This window comes from Etheostoma spectabile, unplaced genomic scaffold (assembly GCF_008692095.1).
Source record: "Etheostoma spectabile isolate EspeVRDwgs_2016 unplaced genomic scaffold, UIUC_Espe_1.0 scaffold00005088, whole genome shotgun sequence".
Lineage (NCBI taxonomy): Eukaryota > Metazoa > Chordata > Actinopteri > Perciformes > Percidae > Etheostoma > Etheostoma spectabile.
The window spans coordinates 55873-62183 of NW_022603226.1; the positions used below are offsets into that span (position 1 = coordinate 55873).

Here is a 6311-nt window from a genome sequence, read left to right on the forward strand (position 1 = left end):
CTCCTATGCTAATTTCGGTCCCTCCCATATCGATCATTTTGTTGATAGTGCAGCAGGCTCGCTGCGAATGACACTTGACTCTGTTGCCCCTCTAAAAAAGAAGATGATGAAACCAAGAAGGTTTGCTCCATGGTATAACACTGAAACTAGCAATTTAAAGCAAATATCGCGGAAACTTGAGAAGAGTTGGCGTTCCACCAAACTGGAAGATTCTCGTATAATTTGGCAGGTTTGTCTTAAAACGTATAGGAAGGCCCTCCGTAATGCCAGAGCAGCGTACTACTCGTCATTAATAGAGGAAAATAGGAACAACCCCAGGTACCTTTTCAGCACTGTAGCCAGGCTGATGCAAGGTCACAGCTCTACTGAGCCAAGCATTCCCATAGCTTTAAGCAGTTACGACTTTATGAGATTCTTCAATGATAAAATTATAACAATTAGAAGGAAAATTCACCAAGACCTGCCTTTAACTGGCACTGACTTATCTCTAAAGTCAGGAACCTTAGAAACAGCTGTAAAACCAGACACATGTTTAGACTGCTTTGCTTCACTTGATCTTTATCAATTTAATTCAATTATTTCTTCATCTAAACCATCACCCTGCCTATTAGACCCTACCCAACCTTAACAAGTTTTACCCTTAGTCAACAGTTCTCTACTAGCTATAACCAATCTGTCTTTACTTACAGGCTATGTACCACAGCACTTTAAAGTATCTGTAATTAAACCTTTTTCTGAAAAAGCCCAACCTTGATCCAGATGTTTTAGACAACTACAGACCTATGTCCAACCTTCCATTTCTCTCTAAGATTCTTGAGAAAGCAGTCCCCAAACAGCTGTGTGACTTTCTGCATAGCAACAGCTTATTTGAGGATTTTGAGTCAGGATTTAGAGTTCAGTTGTCTAATTGCCTCAGACAAAGGACTTATCTCTGTAATGGTGTTATTAGATTATTAGTGCTGCTTTTTTTCACCGATGTAATATTGCAAAAATCAATTTCCATAGTGAAGTAGTAATTACATTACATTCAGGAATTCAGGAATATCCTGTCTAAAAATGATGCAGAAAAACTAGTCCATGCATTTGTTACTTCTAAACTGGATTTTACAGGAAGCCAATGCAGAGAAGCCAAACCAGGAGAGATGTGATCTCTTTTCCTGGTTCCTATCAGAACACGTGCTGCAGCATTCTGGATCAGCTGAAGAATCTTTATGGACTCTTTTAAGCAACCTGATAATAAGGAAATAAAACCCCAGTCTTCCGTGTGAGAGGCGGAGGCGACCATCCAAAGTTTCAGTAGTATTGTGATTTTGTGTTGGAACAAGTTGCACTGTTTGAAATAAGCTTTTGAGATACAAGAACGTCTTCACTTGGGACAGCAATTGACTCCCAACCCGATGGGAGAAATCCTGAGCTTTGAGATTTGGAGGGGCTGACTTTGATTACGAATGCTTGACACTGGACTTCAATCTGCCCCAGTGGGTGCTGTAGATCACTGTTGGATGAAGCCCACAGAACAACATAATCTGGAAAGAGCAGAAGAGGAATTATAAGGTGCCCAGACATGACACTCTCCCACCTTCTGCTGCGCCTTGTGAGGTGCTGTTCATGTCCAGTAGATATGCTTTTTCCATCGCTTGACGATATTCCCATTTAGGGTCAGGAGTTCTCCTCCCATGCTGAACACAGCCTGAGCCAAGGCACGCTTTCCCCCTCATGATTCACCCCAGTGGAAGCTGTAGATCAATGCCTGATAAAGCCAAATGAACCACATAGTCTGCAAAGAGCATAAATGGAATTCCAAGGTGGCTAGACTTGACACTCTCCCAACTCCTGCAGCACCTTGTGACGTTTTGTTCACGTCCAGGAGTTGTGCTCTTTCAATCGCTTGAAAACATTCCCATTTAGGATCAGGAGTTCTCCTTCCATGCTGAACACAGCTTGAGCCAAGGCCCACTTTCCCGAGTAGTCCCACGCGTTCGCCGGGACTTCCTCGAGGCCTTGCATTGGTTAGCTGGTAGAAAAATCTCCCCGTCGGGGAATCGAACCCCGATCTTCCGCGTGACAGGCGGAGATACTGTCCATTATACTAACGAGGAATGCCCAAGCTTAATATTTGGCACATCAACAAATAGGTGGCGCTATTCCAACATTCAGACCACAGTCAATGCATGTAGAAATATTTAGGTTTACTACATATTTGCTATCATTCAAATCCATGACAAAGCATCTGTGACTGAATCTAGTTTAAAATCTCTATTTTGTAGCTTTTTGAACATTTGCAGTAAACTAAAAATGGTGCATTTTCCCACAAATATGCAAAATAAATGCTTTTCGTCAGTTTCCGTAGTGTAGTGGTTATCACGTTCGCCTAACACGCGAAAGGTCCCCTGTTCGAAACAGGGCGGAAACACATTTCTTTGTTTGTATTGACTTCGCACAATCAAACTCTGCGAAGTTAAACTCTCCATGACATTCACGGAAAAATCTCCCTGACGTGAAATCGTGGCCAGGCCTGCCGAAGTTTCCCCAGTGCAGTAGTCATCACATTCAGAGATTCAGGAGTATCCTGTCGAAAATTGATGCAGAAAAACTAGTCCACGCATTTGTTACTTCTAAGCTGGATTACTCCAGTTCTTTATTATCAGGTTGCTTAAAAGAGTCCATAAAGATTCTTCAGCTGATCCAGAATGCTGCAGCACGTGTTCTGATAGGAACCAGGAAAAGAGATCACATCTCTCCTGGTTTGGCTTCTCTGCATTGGCTTCCTGTAAAATCCAGAATAGAATTTAAAATCCTTCTTCTCACCTACAAAGCTCTTCATGTTCAAGCACCATCTTATCTTAAAGAGCTCATTGTACCTTATTACCCCACCAGAGCACTGCTCTCCCAGAATGCAGGGTTCCTTGTGGTTCCTAAAGTCTCCAAAAGTAGAATGGGAGCCAGAGTGTTCAGCTATCAAGCTCCTCACCGGGTTCCCGTTTGGGTTCAGGAGGCAGACACCATCTCCACATTTAAGAGTAGGCTTGAGACTTTCCTCTTTGATGAAGCTTATAGGTAGTTCTGGCTCAGTTTTTCCTTGCCTCTTTCGCCTAGTGCTTGCTCTTGGTGGGAATTTTCCGGTTTCTGTAAATAACATCACAGAAGATGGTCTGGACCTGCTCTTTTATGAAAAGCGCAATGAGATAAGTGTTGTTGTGATTTGGCGCTATATAAATAAAATTGAATTGAATTAAATTACCTGAACCTCAACTTCCTAGCCTCATAGTTGATGTTTTACATTCTTGGATCCGTCTTAGGTTCCTGCTGTCTGCCTACGTTCCTGGATCCTGAAGTAGGTGATCATATCGTCACTGAAAACATATCTTTGATAGCAGGATCATTCTCAATCCTTTTGTAAAACCTTTGTCTTTCTTGGAGTATATCCACTATATACATTCTTAAAAAATGTCATATCTTTTGCTATGGTTGGGCCTCGTATCCAAACTACTCTGGCAGATGATACTAGTGTCGATTTAGCCTTGGGAAATAATTAGCAGCTGGTAGACAGATCTCCCCATCGGGAAATAAAACCCCAGTCTTCCGTGGGAGAGGCGGAGGCGACCCTCCAAAGTTTCAGTAGTATTGTGGTTTTTGTGTTGGAACAAGTTGCACTGTTTGAAATAAGCTTTTGAGATACAAGAACGTCTTCACTTGGGACAGCAATTGACTCCCAACCCGATGGGAGAAATCCTGAGCTTTGAGATTTGGAGGGGCTGACTTTGATTACGAATGCTTGACACTGGACTTCAATCTGCCCCAGTGGGTGCTGTAGATCACTGTTTGATGAAGCCCACAGAACAACATAATCTGGAAAGAGCAGAAGAGGAATTATAAGGTGCCCAGACTTGACACTCTCCCACCTTCTGCTGCGCCTTGTGAGGTGCTGTTCATGTCCAGTAGATATGCTTTTTCCATCGCTTGACGATATTCCCATTTAGGGTCAGGAGTTCTCCTCCCATGCTGAACACAGCCTGAGCCAAGGCACGCTTTCCCCCTCATGATTCACCCCAGTGGAAGCTGTAGATCAATGCCTGATAAAGCCAAATGAACCACATAGTCTGCAAAGAGCATAAATGGAATTCCAAGGTGGCTAGACTTGACACTCTCCCAACTCCTGCGGCACCTTGTGACGTTTTGTTCACGTCCAGGAGTTGTGCTCTTTCAATCGCTTGAAAACATTCCCATTTAGGATCAGGAGTTCTCCTTCCATGCTGAACACAGCTTGAGCCAAGGCCCACTTTCCCGAGTAGTCCCACGCGTTCGCCGGGACTTCCTCGAGGCCTTGCATTGGTTAGCTGGTAGAAAAATCTCCCCGTCGGGGAATCAAACCCCGATCTTCCGCGTGACAGGCGGAGATACTGTCCATTATACTAACGAGGAATGCCCAAGCTTAATATTTGGCACATCAAGAAATAGGTGGCGCTATTCCAACATTCAGACCACAGTCAATGCATGTAGAAATATTTAGGTTTACTACATATTTGCTATCATTCAAATCCATGACAAAGCATCTGTGACTGAATCTAGTTTAAAATCTCTATTTGTAGCTTTTTGAACATTTGCAGTAAAATAAAAATGGTGCATTTTCCCACAAATATGCAAAATAAATGAATTTCGTCAGTTTCCGTAGTGTAGTGGTTATCACGTTCGCCTAACACGCGAAAGGTCCCCTGTTCGAAACAGGGCGGAAACACATTTCTTTGTTTGTATTGACTTCGCACAATCAAACTCTGCGAAGTTAAACTCTCCATGACATTCACGGAAAAATCTCCCTGACGTGAAATCGTGGCCAGGCCTGCCGAAGTTTCCCCAGTGCAGTAGTCATCACATTCAGAGATTCAGGAGTATCCTGTCGAAAATTGATGCAGAAAAACTAGTCCACGCATTTGTTACTTCTAAGCTGGATTACTCCAGTTCTTTATTATCAGGTTGCTTAAAAGAGTCCATAAAGATTCTTCAGCTGATCCAGAATGCTGCAGCACGTGTTCTGATAGGAACCAGAAAAAGAGATCACATCTCTCCTGGTTTGGCTTCTCTGCATTGGCTTCCTGTAAAATCCAGAATAGAATTTAAAATCCTTCTTCTCACCTACAAAGCTCTTCATGTTCAAGCACCATCTTATCTTAAAGAGCTCATTGTACCTTATTACCCCACCAGAGCACTGCTCTCCCAGAATGCAGGGTTCCTTGTGGTTCCTAAAGTCTCCAAAAGTAGAATGGGAGCCAGAGTGTTCAGCTATCAAGCTCCTCACCGGGTTCCCGTTTGGGTTCAGGAGGCAGACACCATCTCCACATTTAAGAGTAGGCTTGAGACTTTCCTCTTTGATGAAGCTTATAGGTAGTTCTGGCTCAGTTTTTCCTTGCCTCTTTCGCCTAGTGCTTGCTCTTGGTGGGAATTTTCCGGTTTCTGTAAATAACATCACAGAAGATGGTCTGGACCTGCTCTTTTATGAAAAGCGCAATGAGATAAGTGTTGTTGTGATTTGGCGCTATATAAATAAAATTGAATTGAATTAAATTACCTGAACCTCAACTTCCTAGCCTCATAGTTGATGTTTTACATTCTTGGATCCGTCTTAGGTTCCTGCTGTCTGCCTACGTTTCCTGGATCCTGAAGTAGGTGATCATATCGTCACTGAAAACATATCTTTGATAGCAGGATCATTCTCAATCCTTTTGTAAAACCTTTGTCTTTCTTGGAGTATATCCACTATAATACATTCTTAAAAAAATGTCATATCTTTTGCTATGGTTGGGCCCGTATCCAAACTACTCTGGCAGATGATACTAGTGTCGATTTAGCCTTGGGAAATAATTAGCAGCTGGTAGACAGATCTCCCATCGGGAAATAAAACCCCAGTCTTCCGTGGAGAGGCGGAGGCGACCATCCAAAGTTTCAGTATATTGGGTTTTTTTTGTTGGAACAAGTTGCACTGTTTGAAATAAGCTTTTGAGATACAAGAACGTCTTCACTTGGGACAGCAATTGACTCTCCCAACCCGGGGAGAAATCCTGAGCTTTGAGATTTGGAGGGGCTGACTTTGATTACGAATGCTTGACACTGGACTTCAATCTGCCCCAGTGGGTGCTGTAGATCACTGTTTGATGAAGCCCACAGAACACATAATCTGGAAAGAGCAGAAGAGCAAATTATAAGGTGCCAGACTTGACACTCTCCCCACCTCTGCTGCGCCTTGTGAGGTGCTGTTCATGTCCAGGTTCATTTCCCATGTTCATGTTCATTTTCAAATGCATATGCTGTTCATATGC

The 6311-nt window shown here is 43.0% G+C and overlaps 4 non-coding genes across 4 annotated transcripts; 2 read left to right on the plus strand and 2 right to left on the minus strand.

The window, feature by feature from the left end:
- Positions 1–2027: 2027 nt before the first annotated feature.
- Positions 2028–2099, minus strand: trnad-guc (transfer RNA aspartic acid (anticodon GUC)). The gene has a single exon. It is a non-coding gene; the product is annotated as a tRNA-Asp (tRNA).
- A 241-nt stretch (positions 2100–2340) lies between these two features.
- On the plus strand, positions 2341–2413 carry trnav-aac (transfer RNA valine (anticodon AAC)). Its single transcript has one exon. It is a non-coding gene; the product is annotated as a tRNA-Val (tRNA).
- Positions 2414–4350: 1937 nt separating this feature from the next.
- Positions 4351–4422, minus strand: trnad-guc (transfer RNA aspartic acid (anticodon GUC)). Its single transcript has one exon. It is a non-coding gene; the product is annotated as a tRNA-Asp (tRNA).
- Positions 4423–4662: 240 nt separating this feature from the next.
- trnav-aac (transfer RNA valine (anticodon AAC)) lies at positions 4663–4735 on the plus strand. Its single transcript has one exon. It is a non-coding gene; the product is annotated as a tRNA-Val (tRNA).
- Positions 4736–6311: the final 1576 nt, after the last annotated feature.